Source organism: Macaca thibetana, chromosome 9, assembly GCF_024542745.1.
Source record: "Macaca thibetana thibetana isolate TM-01 chromosome 9, ASM2454274v1, whole genome shotgun sequence".
In the NCBI taxonomy this organism is placed as follows: Eukaryota; Metazoa; Chordata; class Mammalia; order Primates; family Cercopithecidae; genus Macaca; species Macaca thibetana.
The window spans coordinates 60,817,604-60,834,912 of NC_065586.1; the positions used below are offsets into that span (position 1 = coordinate 60,817,604).

The following is a 17,309-nucleotide window of genomic DNA, read 5'->3' on the forward strand; positions in this document are numbered from 1 at the left end:
TTGTATTTTTAGTAGAGACAGGGTTTCACCATATTTGCCAAGATAGTCTCGAACTCATGACCTCAGGTGATCTATCCGCCTCACCCTCCCAAAGTGCTGGGATTACAGGCGTGAGCCACTGTGCCCAGCCTCAATTTTAATTCCTCATATGCTAAATTAAAAAAAGTTTATAGAGACAGGTTCTTGCTCTGTTGTGCAGGCTGGAGTGCAGTGGCATGATCATAGCTCACTGTAGCCTCAAAGTCCTGGCCTCATGTGATCCTCCCATCTCAGCCTCTCAAAGTGCTGAGATTATAGGTATTAGCCTCTGCCTGGCTGAATATGGTAAATATCGATAGGTATAACACACATAAATAAAAGTTCTTTTGAGTCCTCAATAATTTTTAAGTGTATAGGGGTCCTAAGACCAAAAAGTTTGAGAAATATTGATTTATGTTTTTAAATGTTATTTAATAGTTTGACAGATTAGTTTTATATAGACAAATGTTGCCTAAAATTAGAATTGAATTTCAGCAAATCTTTTTTTTTTTTTGAGACGGAGTTTCGCTCTGTCGCCCAGGCTGGAGTGCAGTGGCGCCATCTCAGCTCACTGCAAGCTACGCCTCCCGGGTTCACGCCATTCTCCTGCCTCAGTCTCCCGAGTAGCTGGGACTACAGGGGCCCACCACCACGCCTGGCTAATTTTTTGTATTTTGTTTAGTAGAGACAGGGTTTCACTGTATTAGCCAGGACGGTCTCGATCTCCTGACCTCGTGATCTGCCTGCCTCGGCCTCCCAAAGTGCTGGGATTACAGGCATGAGCCACCACGCCCAGCCCTTTTTTTTTTTTTTTTTTTTGAGATGGAGTCTCGCTTTGTTTGCCCAAGCTGGAGTGCAGTGGCACAATCTTGGCTCACTGCAACCTCTGCCTCCCAGTTTCAAGGAAAGCGATCCTGCTGCCTCAGTCCTGGGATTACAGGGATGTGCCACCATGCCCGGCTAATTTTTGTATTTTTAGTAGAAACGGGGTTTCACCATGTTGGCCAGGTTGGTCTTGAACTCCTGACCTCAGGTGATTCACCTGCCTTGGCCTCCCAAAGTGCTGCGATTATAGGTGTGAGCCACAGCACCTGGCCTGAATTTCAGCAATTTTTTTTTTTTTTTTTTTTTTGATACGGAGTTTCGCTCTTGTTGCCCAGGCTGGAGTGCAATGGCATGATTTCAGCTCACCGCAACCTCTGCCTCCCGGGTTCAAGCGATTCTTCTGTCTCAGCCTCCCGAGTAGCTGGAATTACAGGCATGCGCCATCATGCCTGGTTAATTTTGTATTTTTAGTGGAGATGGGGTTTCCCCATGTGGGTCAGGCTGGTCTCGAACTCCCGACCTCAGGTGATCTGCCTGCCTCAGCCTACCAAAGTGCTGGGATTATAGGCATGAGCCACTGTGCCCCACCAGCAATTCTTAAAAATTGATTTTTGTTTAATGTGTATGGATGATTTAACTTTCCTTTTTCCTTGTTCTGAGAAACAGTTGACTTAGCTGCTATTCAAGCTCTATAGTATGAACCTCCAAAGTATCCATAGTAATTTATGACACAACTTGAAATTCTCATCATCAGAGATAATGGATATGCTGCTTGAGAAGGCTATCAAGCTAAGTTCCTATTAATATTTAAGGAAGACTGGGCGCAGTAGCTCACACCTGTAATCTCAGCACTTTGGGAGCCTAAGGTGGGAAAATTGCGAACAACCTGGGCAATACAGCAAGACCCTATCTCTACAAAAATTTAAAAATTAGCCTGGCATGGTAGTGCCCACCTGTAGTGCCAGGAGGCTGAGGTGGGAGAATCGCTTGAACCCAGGAGGCAGAGGCTGCAGTGAGCTGAGATCACTCCACCTGCACTCCAGCCCGGGTGACAGAGACCTCGTTTCAAAAAAACAAAAAACATAAAACAAAAAAACGGGGGGCAGGGGGAATAATTTCTTTATCAGATTTCTCACTTAACAGAGAACAGTGTCTAAATGGGAAGAGACACGACAGAAAAGGTACATTTTGATAGCTTGGCAAGCAAATTAGCAATAATTCCTAACTCCTGTGGCAAGGCAGGTCAGAGGACAATGGACTAAAGCACATTTTTTTTTTTTTTTTTGAGACAGAATCTTGCTCTGTCACCCAGGCTGGAGTGCAGTGGTACGATCTTGGCTCACTGCAACCTCGGTCTCCTGGGTTCAAGCGAGTCTCCTGCCTCAGTCTCCTGAGTAGCTAGGACTGCAGGCGCCCGCCACCACACCCGGCTTATTTTTTATATTTTTAGTAGAGACAGGGTTTCACCGTGTCAGCCAGGATGGTCTCGATCTCGTGACCTCGTGATCCATCCGCCTCCGCCTTCCAAAGTGCTGGGATTACAGGCGAGAGCCCCCGCGCCGGGCCTGAATTACATCATTTAAGAGTGGAAGCCTCACAGGCCCTCAGGTCAGGTCTATGTCCTGCTACTGCATGTACTGCATTACCTAGGGGTGTCAGCTGGGTTCCCTACCTGCAAATGAATAAAACAGTATCCATCCTAGAGTGGTTGTAGACAAACACTGGGTTGTATGTAAAGCTCCAGCACAACGCCATGAACACAATCATTTATTGTACTTTGGTTAGTTGGGTCTGAGAAGAAATGGAGAATAGAGTTGATACTGCTTACTTCACAATTTACCCCAGGGATGGTTTTGTTGGCTTTGTTTCTATAAATTGCCTTTTCCACAGCTCTGCTACGTTAATTCTTGGGAAAAAAAAATATTGTTTGAAAGTTCTCTGGGACTGGCGTGGTGGGCTCACACTGGTAATCCCAGCACTTTGGGAAGCCGAGACGCAAGGATCGCCTGAGGTCAGGAGTTCAAGACCAGCCTGGCCAATATGGTGAAACCCCGTCTCTACTAAAAATACAAAAATTAGCCGGGCGTGGCGGGGCGCGCCTGTAATCCCAGCTACTCGGGAGGCTGAGGCAGAAGAATCACTTGAACCTGGGAGGAGGAGGTTGCAGTGAGCTGAGATCGCATCACTGCACTCCAGCCTGAGCCACAGTGCAAGACTCCGTCTCAAAACAAACGACCAACCAACCAATCAACCCCCTACCCCCTCCCCCCAAAAAAAACACACTCTCTGGTATTATAGTCCTATTTCCATTCTATTTCCACAGCAGGGGCGAGAATCCTTTCCCATCCCATTTTTCTGATAAAAACACCTTCTTCAGCCGGGCGCAGTGGCTCACGCCTGTAATCCTCGCACTTTGGGAGGCTGAGGTGGGCGGATCACCTGAGGTCGGGCGTTCGAGACCACCCTGACCAACATGAAGAAACCCCGTCTCTACTAAAAATACAAATTAGTTGGGCGTGGTGGCGCAAGCCTGTAATCCCAGCTACTCAGCAGGCTGAGGCAGGAGAATCACTTGAACCCGAGAGGCGGAGGCTGCGGTGAGCCGAGATCGCTCCATTGCACTCCAGCCTGGGCATCAAAAGTGAAACTCTATCTCAAAAACAAAAACAAAAACCTTCTTCAAGGGAAAACATGTTTTTTTAGTGGCTTAGAGACTATAAACTCTGCAGTAATATTAGTCTGCAAATAAAACACCTGAAAAACCCATCCAGTAGAGGAAGTGGTGAGGGTTTCTAAATCCAAAAAAGGCTCAAGGTTATGAAACAGGAACATTTAACTCTGATAAAATTTTATCTCTGATAAAACGAAACGGAGTTGGAAAGAAACAATTTCCAACTCACTGTGGTCCAGTTTTCTTTTCACGAACTCCTTTTTGCTTAGCCAACACGAAAACGGGTACCGAGGAGGTGTCATGAGCCACAATAAATTTCTCAACAGATTCCTATGACCCTTGTGGAGGGGAAAAAAACCAGAAGAAATGCCCGACAACTTCTGGGAGGTCTCCAGCTTTCCCGCCTAAACGCGAGCCGGGTAAGGGTGAGTGACCGGGCTAGGGCGGGGTCCGAGGCTGGGGCGTGGTGCGTTGATTTCCCCGCCCCTCCCCATTCCTTTTCGTCTGTGCCCCTCCCACACGCCTGTCGCCAAGATCCCGACAGGCCCAGCGGCTAGGAGAGTCACGTGAGGGTGGGCGGAGGAGGTGGAGGTTTGTCTCCGCTGTTTCATCTCTATGGCTGTCAGAGGTGGGCGGCTTTGACCGAGGAGCTGCTGGAGCTCGTGCTTGGACGCGTGAGTCTCGGACTCTGGAGGGTATGAGGAGACAGCAATTTAGGGAAGGCGAAGGGGAAGGGGGTTGGCGAGACAGCCTTAGGGAACTGGGCTCCGAGGCTGGCCGTTTGTCCGTCCCGGGCATCCGGCTACTTCTCGGGTCTGGCGGGATACCTGTCTCTCCCTGATGCGCTCAGTTTTGGTGCTGAGAGGAGTCCGTAGTCATGCTTGCCTCCCGTCCTCCACTTTTCTTCACCCCAACCCGTCCCTTCTCCCGTCCCGGGATAACTTCTCCCAGTGCCGGCTTCCCAACTTGGCGCCGACGCCCCCCTCCTCACGGGCGAGTGGGACACTCTAGTAGCCTTGACCGGCTCTCTTGGAATTTGTGAATGTGGTTGGAAGTGGATGCGGGAGTTCACAGATCGATTTCTAATACGGAGAAATATTAACCACTGAATCGAAGTAAGTGGAAAATCAGTGAGGACTCAAAGGAGCAATGCAAAGTGCAGGTTACTCGGACTGTTCAGTTTTTATCTTTTCCAGCGCCTTCCCATTTTCATTACGTTCTCCCTGTTTTCTTTTCACCGCCCCATTCTGGCCGGCCATAGGCTGTTTTGAGAAAGAGCTAGATTTTATTGACTCTATGTGAATGTTAGGAGAAGAGTTGAAAACAAACTGTTCTTTAAGTTGACTTCTCTGTAATCTTATGGTTGATGGTTTCTTTACCTTCCCTTTACCATGCCTTAAAAAATACAGTGGCCATTAGTAAATATAAATAGAATAAATATCTTATAGCTAAGGGACTAGAGTAAAATATTTTATTCTCCCTGTGGTACCTTAGAAACGCCAATTTTCTTCCTATTTATCAGTAAATGTTTCTGTCGCACTTGTTTGGGTGGCTTTTTTGATATACCTTTGTTTATATTAAAACATCCCTTTTGGGCATGTGGGGAAGTGATCTAGCAGTATTAAGAAAGGAGTTTGCATTTCATTAGGTGAAACAAGTTCGGTGTTGATAGCTGTAGGAGAGTTTAGGTTTCATTGGACCATATGACAATAATAAACGTCAGCATCTTGAGACAAAGGTGTTGGCCAGAATGACCCACCTACTGTGTTTCTGGTGTGGACAAGGTAAGGAGCTTTTTGAATGTTGCCTTATCCTAAAAACTTTAGAACCCATTGCTACTTTTCTGTAAGAAGGTGGCTTTTGCCTCCAGCTACTCTTTGTCCCCACCGTTGGTATGTCTCTGATTGTCTCTTCTACTTAAGAGCATCACTCTGGCTACCTAATGTTATCAAGCAAGTGTCCCTGACATCTTCTAAGTGTCCTTACTGAGAGTCGTAAAACATAATATTAACAAAAAGTGAATATTCTGGAGTGGCTTGTGTGCCTGGGGAGAAACGGAAAGAATGATAGAAACTAATAAAAGCTAATAAATGGAAGAGAACAAAAGTGTTTATTGCTGTCTTCCTTTATATTTACTATATTCAGTAGATTGTTTACATTCCTAAGAAGTGAATCTCCAGACTAACTTTCCTGTATTTAAGAATAAAACAGGCTGGGTGTGGTGTCTCAGGCCCATAATCCCAGGACTTTGGGAGGCCACGTGGATCCCTTGAATCCAGGAATTTGAGACTAGCCTGGGCAACATGGCAAGACCATCTCTACAAAAAAATTAGCTGGGTGCACTGTAGTCCTGGCTACTTGGGAGGCTGAGACAGGAGGATGACTTGAGTCCTCGAGGTTGAGGCTGCAGTGAGCAGTGATCGTACCATTGTACTCCAGCTTGGGCAACAGAGCGATACCCTGTCTCTCAAAACAGCAACAACAAAAGAATAAAACGATATGAAATTTCTCCATAATGCAGTATTATGCAAAATAATTATAATTGAAATATTTAACCGACCAACTCGTTCAGATCTTATGCTATTCAGAGTTATAGGACTAATATAATTGATAAAGCTTTTTTAAACCCAATTTTGCCACTTTCAATCTTTAAAGTTAGCTTTATCTCTTGAGCCATTTTTACAATGGCTGCAGCACGTGCTGAACATTAACCATTTTTTCCATATACAATTGTTAAATGTATCCCTTTTAAAATGATAACCAGTTTTTAATTAATTAACTAATTAATTAAATAGAGATGGGGTTCAGCCATTTTGCCAAGGCTGGTCCTTTTGTTGGGGAGTGGGAAAGAAGTCTCACACTGTTGCCCAGGCTGGAGTGCAGTGGTGTGATCTCGGCTCACTGCAACCTCCGCCTCCCGGGTTCAAGCAATTCTCCTGCCTCAGCCTCCCAAGTAGCTGGGACTGCAGGCGAGGCACCACATTTGGCTAATTTTTTGTATTTTTAGTAGAGATGGAGTTTTACATGATGGCCAGGCTAGTCTCGAACTCCTGACCTCAGGTGATCCACCTGCCTCGGCCTCCCAAACTGCTGGGATTACAGGCCTGAGCCACCACACCTGGCCTGCCCAGGCTAGTCTTGGACTCCCAGACTCAAGTGATCCTCCCGCCTTGGCCTCGCAAAGTGCTGGGATTATACGTACAAGCCACTATGCCTAGCCACAAGAACCAGTTTTTTAAAAAAAGGTTTACTCAAACTGTTTTTTCCACTCATATTTTCCTTTTCTTTTCTTTTTTCCTTTTCTTTTCTTTCTTTTCTTTTTCTCCCTTCCTCCCCTCCCCTTCCCTTTTCTTTTCTTGTCTTTTTTTTTTTGAGATGGAGTCTCGCTCTGTCTTTCTTGTCTTTTCTTTTTTTTTGAGACGGAGTCTCTCTCTGTCGCCCAGGCTGGAGTGCAGTGGCCAGATCTCAGCTCACTGCAAGCTCCGTCTCCCAGGTTTACGCCATTCTCCTGCCTCAGCCTCCCGAGTAACTGGGACTACAGGCGCCTGCCACCTCGCCCGGCTAGTTTTTTTGTATTTTTTTTAGTAGAGACGGGGTTTCACCGTGTTAGCCAGGATGGTCTCGATCTCCTGACCTCGTGATCCTCCCATCTCGGCCTCCCAAAGTACTGGGATTACAGGCTTGAGCCACCGTGCCCGCCCCTTTCTTGTCTTTTTGACAGAGTTTCACTCTTGTTGCCCAGGCTACAATGCAGTGGTGTGATTTTGGCTCACTGCAACCTCTGCCTCCTGGGTTCAAGCGATTCTCCTGCCTCAGCCTCCCGAGTAGCTGGGATTACAGGAGTGCACCACCACACCTGGTTCAGTTTTGTATTTTTAGTAGATGGGGTTTTACTATGTTGGCTAGGCTGATCTCGAACCCATGAACTCAAGTGATCCGCCTGCCTCAGCCTTGCCAAGTGCTGGGGTTAGAGGTGTGAGCCACTGTACCTGGCCTCCCACTCATAATTTAAAAATGAAAATATTGTAATAGCTTTATTTTGTGCCAGAAGAAGAAGGTGATTGTTTTTAGATAGATATTCTATGTGCTTTGGTAAGTTATGGGAAAATTGTTAATACTTTTAAGATATTGAAATATGAATATCTGAGCATATTTGAGAAGAAAACATGGACAATATTTTTAAATGTTTTAAATTTCCTATTATAAAAGTAATATGCTTATTTTTGAAAAATGGAAACATTATGGAAAATACAATATTGAAAGTCAAAGTCCTAATTTATCTTTTCTCTTACTACCAGGTAACCCCTAGTTCCCTTTGCATATTTGGGATTCAGTGTGGAAAAGTAATTAAGGTTCTGGAGTCTGATTCCCTGGGAAAGATTGTAATACCAGCACTAGGCTTACTTCCTTCAACCTCAGAAACCCAAGAAGAAAGAGAACTTCCCTTTCTCTGCAGTTCCAGCACACCACTGTATGGTAGTTTCATTGACCTGACTTGGGTCTTTGCCCATCTTAGAGAGGCAGTCCCTGTGGCCAGAGTGATGGAATGCTTTGTGTGGCTAGGCTTGGAATTTGTCCCTATCCTGGAGTGGGAAGGAGAGGGATATAAGTATGAAACCATTTGAATTAAGGGTGGGTGACAGATCCTAAAGAAAAATTGAGGTGATACTTTCTGGAGAAGAGAGATTGGTTGCTGGATAGGCAAAAACAACAGATGTTCACTAAAATAATTTTCGTGGGTTTTTTTTTTTTTTTTTAAATTAAGAGAACTTGGGGCCGGGCGCGGTGGCTCATTCCTGTAATCCCAGCACTTTGGGAGGCCGAGGTGGGCAGATCACGAGGTCAGGAGATCGAGACCGTCCTGACTAACATGGTGAAACCCCATCTCTACTAAAAAAAAAAAAAAAAAAAATTCAAAAAATTTAGCTGGGCGTCATGGCGGGCGCCTGTAGTCCCAGCTACTCCGGGGAGGCTGAGGCAGGAGAATGGCCTGAACCCAGGAAGCGGAGCTTGCAGTGAGCAGAGATCATGCCACTGCACTCCAGCCTGGGCGACAGAGCAAGACTCTGGCTCAAAAAATAAATAAATAAAGAGAACTTGGCTTCCTTTTGCAATATAAAAAATTGTATTTACAGTTTACGTGTTGATTTTTTTCTGTTTTTAATGCTTATTATTATAATAACTTGGCCGGGCGCGGTGGCTCAAGCCTGTAATCCCAGCACTTTGGGAGGCCGAGATGGGCGGATCACGAGGTCAGGAGATCGAGACCATCCTGGCTAACACAGTGAAACCCCGTCTCTACTAAAAAATACAAAAAACTAGCCGGGCGAGTTGGCGGGCGCCTGTAGTCCCAGCTACTCAGGAGGCTGAGGCAGGAGAATGGCGTAAATCCGGGAGGCGGAGCTTGCAGTGAGCTGAGATCTGGCCACTGCACTCCAGCTTGGGCGACAGAGCGAGACTCCGCCTCAAAAAAAAAAAAAATAATAATAATAATAATAACTTAAAGAATTTGAAAAAATTTAAACTCTTCCAGTGTGTGTATCTGTACTGTTATTATTATTATTATTATTATTTTTTTTTTTTTTTTGAGACAGAGTCTCACTCTGTCCCCCTTGCTGGAGTGCAGTGGCCGGATCTCAGCTCACTGCAAGCTCCGCCTCCCGGGTTCAGGCCATTCTCCTGCCTCAGCCTCCCGAGTAGCTGGGACTACAGGCGCCCGCCACCTCGCCCGGCTAGTTTTTTTGTATTTTTTAGTAGAGACGGGGTTTCACTGTGTTAGCCAGGATGGTCTCGATCTCCTGACCTCGTGATCCACCCGTCTCGGCCTCCCAAAGTGCTGGGATTACAGGCTTGAGCCACCGCGCCCGGCCGATCTGTACTGTTATTACATGTTTAGTACCTTTGGTCTGGAATATTCAGGTTTTATAACTTTAAATATATTATGTATTGGCCAGCTTGTTAAAATAAATTCTTGATATTTTTATTTCTGTTGGTGAACTTGATTAGTAACTGCAGTTAATACATAGTAAATAAAAATGTTTTAAATATTTAAATACATGTTGTGGATATGATTAAATGCTTGGTTCTTTTCATTATTTTATGTTTAAACTGTTAGTATAGAAACCACTTAATTTTTAAAAAATTATTATTATTTTTTGAGGTGGAGTTTTACACTTGTCGCCTAGGCTGAAGTGCAATGGCGCATTCTTGGCTCACTGCAACCTCTGCATCTTGGGTTCAAGCAATTCTCCTGCCTTAGCCTCCCGAGTAGCTGGGATTACAGGTGCCTGCCACCACAGCCGGCTATTTTTTTTTTTTTGTATTTTAAGTAGAGATGGGGTTTCACCATATTGGCCAGGCTGGTCTGAAATTCCTGACCTCAGGTGATCTGCCAGCCAAAGTGCTGGGATTACAGGTGTGAGCCACTGTACCAATCCAAAACCACTTTATTTTGAACATGGTATGTAAAATAAATTACCATAATTATAACTAATTGCTGTTACTGGGTGTTAACTTTAAAACTACAGTTAACATTAGTTTTGTATCTTTATGCCTTATTCTGATGGTTCATCGTTAAAACAATTTTTTTCTGTAGAAACGGGGTCTCACTATGTTGCCCAGGCTGGTCTCAATCTCCTGGGCTCAAGCATTCCGCCTGCCTTGGCCTCCCAAAATATGGGGATTACAGACATGAGCCACCATGCCTGGCCAGTCTTGCTTTAAGAGCACGATAGAGTGGATACCTGTAAATAAGATACCTGTGGGTAAAACAGATAACAGAATGTTAGTTGAAAAAATAAAAAAAAAGGTAGCTGTGGAATTGTACAACCGTGAGAAGTGATTGACATTAAATATAATTAATAACCTGGCATTGAAAAGTTAAATATTGCCACATCGTGGGAGAGGTGTTTTAGTTCTGTTTATGAGGCAAGAAATGGCTAGAAGTAGACTCATCTTTTTTTCCTCAAACTAACAGGGCGATCAATTTTTTGCAGATCATAAATGTTTCCTAGACTAATATTAAGTTCAAGATGGGTTTTACTATGAGAAAATTGAAACTTTAGTGTAGTATTTGAGAAAGATATCACATCAGTTAAGTATACAAATAGTGCTTGCATTTCTCTTCAAAGTGATTTAATGTTGCTTATTTAAAACTTGAAGTGCTTGGCCAGTAGCAGTGGCTCATGCCTGTAATCCCAGTACTTTGGGAGGCTGAGGCAGGAGAATAGCTTGAGGTCAGGAGTTCGAATCCAGCCTGAGCAACATGGGGAAACCTTGTCTCTACTAAAAATACAAAATATTAGCCAGACGTGGTGGCACACTCCTGTAATCCCAGCTACTTGGGAGGCTGAGGCATTAGAATTGCCTGAACCCGGGAGGCAGAAGTTGCGGTGAGCCAAGATGGCACCACTGTATACCAGCCTGGGCGACAGAGTGAGACTCCATCTCAAAAACAACAAAATCTTAAAGTGCCTATTCTAATAACCTTGCTTGGACAGTTAATTTGGATTTGGTGTCTGTTATAAGCAAAAATTATAATTTATATTTTGCTTTTTAAAGTTTGTTCTTTGAGTATGGGAATTAGCAAGCTGTTTTTTTCCTTTTTTTAAAAAAAGTAAACATGAATACTTTGCCTACCATCCTAATAAGATTGAGTCAGCACTGTAATATGGCACAAAAGAGTATTAGAATCTAGCTCTAATTTATCCTCCTCCCCTTTCTACTCGTTTTCCCATGTTCTAGTCAGAATGAGACACTTTTTGCTCCCCCTGTTCGCCATGTCTTTTTGTGTCTTTATGCCTTTACATAGGCTATTTGTGGTACTTGGAATGCCTCTCCACCATTCTGCCATCTCCCAACTGGTGAGATGCTGTTCATCGTTAAACTAGGTTAATGAATTATTGTTCAGTATGTAGAAACTCCCTCTACCCTCAGGTGGTTATTTTCCTTGTTGGTTCTCATAATTTACTTTATCTGTTTAAAGTAGTCTTCTTACTTTGTGGAGCAATTGTATGTATTGTCTATTACATTGAGTGATTCTTTTTTTTTTTTTTTGAGACGGAGTCTTGCTCTGTCACCCAGGCTAGAGTGCAGTGGCCGGATCTCAGCTCACTGCAAGCTCCTCCTCTCGGGTTTACACCATTCTCTTGCCTCAGCCTCCCGAGTAGCTGGGACTACAGGCACCCGCCACTTCGCCCGGCTAGTTTTTTGTATTTTTAGTAGAGACGGGGTTTCACCGTATTAGCCAGGATGGTCTCGATCTCCTGACCTCATGATCCGCCCGTCTCGGCCTCCTAAAGTGCTGGGATTACAGGCTTGAGCCACCGCACCCGGCCACATTGAGTGATTCTTGATGCCAGAAACTGGGTCTTATTCATCATCGTATACCGAGTACACAACAGAGTCTTTGTCAAATGTATAAGCTCAGAGCATGTTTGGTGAATAAATGAGTAAATAAGATATATCATCTGTTTTATTTATTTATTGTTTTGAGACGGAGTCTTGCTCTGTTGCCCAGGCTGGAGTGCAGTGGCGCAATCTCGGCTCACTGCAAACTCCGCCTCCCGGGTTCACACCATTCTCCTGCCTCACCCTCCTGAGTAGCTGGGACTACAGGTGCCTGCGACCACGCCCGGCTAATTTTTTTGTATTTTTAGTAGAGACGGGGTTTCACCACGTTAGCCAGAATGGTCTCGATCTCCTGACCTTGTGATCTGCCTGCCTCAGCCTCCCAAAGAGCTGGGATTACAGGCATGAGCCACCGGGCCTGGCTGATATTTCATCTTTTTTAAAAGTCAGAATAGACAAAGGATATAATCCAACAAAGTAAGTCTGTACTTTGTAACCTTTATCAGTCTAATATATTTAGAGAATTTACCTGGACACATCTAGAAAATTCCATCCACATATTCTACAACATATCAACAAACAGATTTCTAATATGTATCGAGACATTGAAAGGAGAGATGAAAATATGTTCTGTTCTTCAAGGATCTTACAGCCTAGTGGGGAAAACGGACAGATGAACAGATAATTACAATTTAGATTTAAGCTCATTAAAAATAAAGAAAATAAAAAATTCAGTTTCTCTTAGTTTTACTAGACATATTTCAGATGCCCAGTACTCACATATGGCTAGTGGCTATTGTATTGAACAGCACAGATACAAAATATTTCTGTCATCGCAACCTGTTCTACTTGACAAGAGCTGTGGTAGCACATTATAATTAAACGAATCTGCATTCTCTAGTTAGAGATGATAGTTAATTTCATTTCAACCAAGTTTCTTGTGCTTTTTCAATTAAAATTCACTTTTAGATTTGAAAGTTGTATTTTTTAAAATTTTAAGCAGATTTTATTTGTAATATATTTCAAATAAAGTAGCATTATTTTTTTCAGGTCTTTGACCTGCAATAGCGTTTAAATTAAGCAATCTTAGAATTTGATTTTCAATGTAAGCATTGATATTGTCTGACACTCTATGCTAATAAGTCCTGAGATGGTACTGAAGCATAATGGTTAAGTGCAATTCCATTGGGAGGCAGGGCAGTGGCACATACCTGTAATGTCAGCTATTCTGGAGGCTGAGGTGGGAGGATTGCTTGACCCCAGGAATTCAAGACCAGCCTGGGCCACATAATGAGACCTCATTTCAAAAAAATAATAAAGATACACAATTGTTTTTAGAAAATAGAGTGTTTGTGATCAGAGAAACCTGCCTTTGCCATGTTATAACCTTAGGCAAACTGGTAGTTGTGTTTTTTTTTTTTTGGAGACGGAGTCTGGCTCTGTTGACCAGGCTGGAGTGCAGTGGCGTGATCTCAGCTCACTGCAGCCTCCGTCTCCTGGACTCAAGCGATTCTCCTGTGTCAGCCTCCCTAGTAGCTGGGATTACAGACATGTGCCACCACTCCTGGCTAATTTTTGTATTTTTAGTAGAGACGGGGTTTTACCATGTTGGCCAGGCTGGTCTTGCTCTGCCTGCCCCGGCCTCTCAAAGTGCTAGGATTACAGGTGTGAGCCACTGCGGCCAGCCTTGGCAAACTTTTTAACAGCTTCGAGCTTTGCTGGTTTTTTGTTGTTTTGAGTTGGAGTCTCACGCTGTCACCCAGGCTGGAGTGTAGTGGTGTGACCACAGTTTACTGCATCTTCAAACTCCTGGGCTCAAGCAGTCCTTACACCTCAGCCTCCTGAGTAGCTAGGACTATAGGTAAGTGCCATCACACTTGGCTAATTTTTAACTTTTTTGTAGAGACTCGGTCTTAATATGTTGCACAGGCTGGTTTCAAACTCCTGGCCTTAAGTGACCCTGCTGCCTCGGCCTCCCAAAGTTCTGGGATTACAGGTGTCAGCCCCCATGTCCAGCAAGCTTTGGTGTTCTTATCAGTGAAATGGGAGTAGTAATAATATTTACCCCAAAGGATTACTGAGGACTAAATAAGGTAATGGATATCAGGTACTTAGCATAGTACCCCTCACAGAGTAGTGTCTATTAAATGCTAGCATTAAAAAGAGTTTAAACTATCAGTTGTTCAATTTTTTTTTAATTGAGGAAATTGGAGTATGGACTGGTGTTAGGTCATACTTAGGAATGGTTAAATTGGTTGAGTATAACTGACATGATTATGTCAAAAATCCATATTTTTGGAGAGACATAAGAAAATGTATAGCAGTGAAATGATACAATATTTGAGTTGCCTTAAAATATCAGAGAAAGAGATGAATAAAAGGGACAAAAAAAATTGGTCTTCCGTTTCTGGTGAAGTAGTAGTAGTAACAGGGACTAGGCTTACCTTCCTGCCTGAAACAGCTAAAAAAGCAGACAAAAATGTGTAAAACAGTGGTTGTCTAGATTTTGAGCATTGTGCAGCTAAGGAGAGTGATCCCTGAAAGATAGGAAAGAAATGAGATGAGGTTTATGATTGCTGTGGCTTGCTGCCTAGACAGTTTTCCAGCTGCACAACAGGGACAGGGAACCCAGGCAGAGCACAATAGTTTCCCTTAATTGAGGGAGTCTGGGGAGGCCAAAGCATCTGGAGTTTGCAGGGCAGAAAACTGGAGATAGCTGCAGAGAGGGAGAGCTTCAGAGAACTGCCGAGGATCCCTCTCGAGTATTCGGCTGAGAACTGATCAGTGGATATATGTGAGGAAACTTTCTGAGGCGAGGAAGGTAATCACTTGAAAAGATCAGATAAAACAATACTTGCTGAATTAGGAATAGTGTTTTTTTTTTTTTTTCACCAACCAGAGTGGAAACCATCTTACAGATCATTGTGTAGACTGTCTTTTTTTTTTTTGAGATGGAGTTTCGCTCTTGTTGCCTAGGTTGGAGTGCAATAGCGCGATCTCGGCTCACCACAACCTCTGCCTCCCAGGTTCAAGTGATTCTCCTGCCTCAGCCTCCCAAGTAGCTGGGATTACACGTGCGCACCACCACGCCTGGCTAATTTTGTATTTTTAGTAGAGATGGGGTTTCTATGTAGAGTCTCTTAAGGGTTTTGCCCTAATAGTGGGTAGCCTTGAACTAAATACTTCTCCAGCCCAGCCTAACAAAGCTTAAAAGCAAGACCTGAAAGGGCCAAAACTGTTCCATACTAATTTAATCATGGCCCAGAATAAAGCTCAAAAATAGTTATAGGGATATGAGAAAGCACACAAGGTAAAATTCACAATGTCTGGCATCCAGTTGGAAATTACTAGGCATGCAAAGAAGTAGGAAAATGTGACTCATACTGATGAGAAAAAAAATTAGAAACCAAAACAGAAGTGACACAGATGATAGAATTCGTAAAGAGGGATTTAAAACAGTTAGCATATTCCATATGCTCAGGAAACTAGACTAAAGATTGAACTTTTTTTTTTTTTTTTTTTTTTGACGGAGTCTTGCTCTCTCGCCCAGGCTGGAGTGCAGTGGCGCAATCTCGGCTCATTGCAAGCTCCGCCTTCCGGGTTCATGCCATTCTTCTGCCTCAGCTTCCCAAGTAGCTGGGACTACAGGTGCATGCTACCACACCCAGCTAATTTTTTGTAGTTTTAGTAGAGACGGAGTTTCACCGTGTTAGCCAGGATGGTCTTGATCTCCTGACCTCGTGATCCACCCGCCTCATCCTCCCAAAGTGCTGGGATTACAGACGTGAGCCACCATGCCTGGCCAAGATTGAACGTGTTAAATAGAGACATGAAAGGTATAAAAAGACTCAAACGGAACTTTCGGAGATGGAAACTATAATGTCTGAGATGAAAAATACATTTAATGGGATTAATGACAGATTAGACATCAGAGAAAAAAGCCTTAAGTCAAGACTCATGAAATATACAAAATAATCTATGTAGAATTCTTGCCAAAAATACTTAATTTGTGATCTAACTTTTAGATGTAACTTTCCGTTTACAGGAAGAAAAAGGGAATAGAGAAAGATTTAATACCGCACCACAAGTGTGCTGTGGTGCTGTTGTTCACACCTGTAATCCCAGCACTTTGGAAGGCCAAGGCGTGAAGATTGCTTGAGTTTAGGAGTTCAAGACCAGCCAGGCCAAAGTGGTGAAACCCTGTCTCTACTAAAAATACAAAAATTAGCTGGGCATGATGGCACATGCCTGTAATCCCAATTACTGGGGAAGCTGAGACACAAGTATCACTTGAGCCCAGGAGGCAGAGGTTGTAATGAGCCAAGATCATGCCACTGCATTCTAGCCTGGGCAACAGAGTGGGACTCCGTCTCAAAAAAACACAAAGAAACAAAACCACACCACAAGGAAGCCATGAGACAAATCCACAATGTGAAAAATGCTGCAATATATTTGCCCTTTTCTCTTCAGAAATTAGGGTTGTGCTGTGATTGTACAACATGGTGAGTGTATATGCTACTGAATTGTATGCTTAAAAGTGGTCAAAATGGTCAATTTTCTGTTATGTATATTTTAGCACAGCTTAAAGATTTGCCATTTTAATAATTTTTAAGTGTACAGTGGCATTAAGTACATTCACATTGTTATGCAACCATCACTAGCATTCATTTCCAAAACTATTTCCCAAACTGAAACTCCATACTCATGAAACGCTCATTCCTCATTTCCCTCTCCCTGAAACCTCTGGCATCCATCATTGTAGTTTCTGTCTCTATGATTTGACTATGCTAGGTGCTTCATGTAAGTGAAATCACAAAGTATTTGTCTTTTTTTAATTGGTTTGTTTCTCTTAGCATAGTATCCTTCAGGTTCATCTATGTTGTAGCATATGCTAGAATTTCCTTTTGAAGGTTAAATGACATGATGAAATCTTGCCATAATTAAGAAAAAAAAGGCTGAATAATATTCCTTGTATGTATGTGTCACATTTTACTTATCCATTCGTCCATCGATGGACACTTGGGTTGCTTCCGCCATTTGGCTATTGTGCACAATGCTGCTTTGAGCATGGCTGTACAAATATCTATTCAGGTCCCTCCTTTCAATTCCTTTGGAAATATACCGAGAAGTGGAATTGCTGGATCATATGGTAATTCTATGTTTAATTTTTTGAGGAGCTGCCATACTTTTTCTGTAGTGCCTGCACTATTTTATATTCCTATCAGCAGGGTACAAGGGTTTCAGTTTCTACACATCCTTGTCAACACTTGTTTTCTGTTTTTTTTTTTTTTAATTTAGATAATAGCCATTTGAATGAGTATGGGTAAATTTTATATTATGTGTTTTTTTTTGTTGTTGTTGTTGTTTTTTTTGGGACGGAGTTTTGCTCTTGTTGCCCAGGCTGGAGTGCAATGGCGCAATCTTGGGTCACTGCAACCTCTACCTC

At 43.3% G+C, this 17,309-nt stretch overlaps 3 protein-coding genes across 5 annotated transcripts in view; all 3 read left to right on the forward strand.

The window, feature by feature from the left end:
- Positions 1–17,309, forward strand: part of ASCC1 (activating signal cointegrator 1 complex subunit 1) — an 885,589-nt gene that overhangs the window by 345,039 nt on the left and 523,241 nt on the right. The gene's annotated exons all lie outside the window — the stretch shown is intronic.
- The window catches only part of DNAJB12 (DnaJ heat shock protein family (Hsp40) member B12), a 395,419-nt gene that overhangs the window by 89,711 nt on the left and 288,399 nt on the right, over positions 1–17,309 (forward strand). The window lies entirely within an intron of this gene.
- MICU1 (mitochondrial calcium uptake 1) overlaps positions 4,060–17,309 on the forward strand; it is a 263,220-nt gene continuing 249,970 nt past the window's right edge. For 2 of the 3 annotated variants that reach the window (XM_050803628.1, XM_050803630.1), the window contains exon 1: positions 4,060–4,209. The gene's annotated coding sequence lies outside the window, so the exon portion shown is untranslated. The remainder of the gene's footprint in view (positions 4,210–17,309) is intronic. The other variant, XM_050803629.1, reaches the window with a different exon arrangement.